A 271-nucleotide genomic window follows, 5' to 3' on the forward strand; every position below is an offset into this window, starting at 1 on the left:
CCTTGCTTTTAGGTGTAGCTCCAACAAGTCAGCTCTTGCTGAACAAAAGTGTCAGGATGGCTGAGCGGTCTAAAGTGCTGCGCTCAGGTTGCAGTCTCCTCTGGAGGCGTGGGTTCGAATCCAACTTCTGACAAATGTATCATTTGGCTGCAGACAGAAACTTCAGTCTGCTTCCATGTTGAGCCAGCAGGGCGTTAACTTTGACAAAACACTGCATTAGGTAAATGCTAGTATTAAATGGTCAGGTGCTGATGAAAAAGATGTGTCTTTA

General features: G+C 45.8%; 1 non-coding gene across 1 annotated transcript; it reads left to right on the top strand.

Annotated features, from left to right (window-relative positions):
- The first annotated feature begins 50 nt into the window (after positions 1-50).
- Positions 51-133, top strand: trnal-cag (transfer RNA leucine (anticodon CAG)). The gene has a single exon. It is a non-coding gene; the product is annotated as a tRNA-Leu (tRNA).
- The last annotated feature ends 138 nt before the right edge of the window (positions 134-271 follow it).

Source organism: Sinocyclocheilus rhinocerous, unplaced genomic scaffold, assembly GCF_001515625.1.
Source record: "Sinocyclocheilus rhinocerous isolate Xijiao unplaced genomic scaffold, SAMN03320098_v1.1 scaffold45309, whole genome shotgun sequence".
Classification (NCBI taxonomy): Eukaryota; Metazoa; Chordata; class Actinopteri; order Cypriniformes; family Cyprinidae; genus Sinocyclocheilus; species Sinocyclocheilus rhinocerous.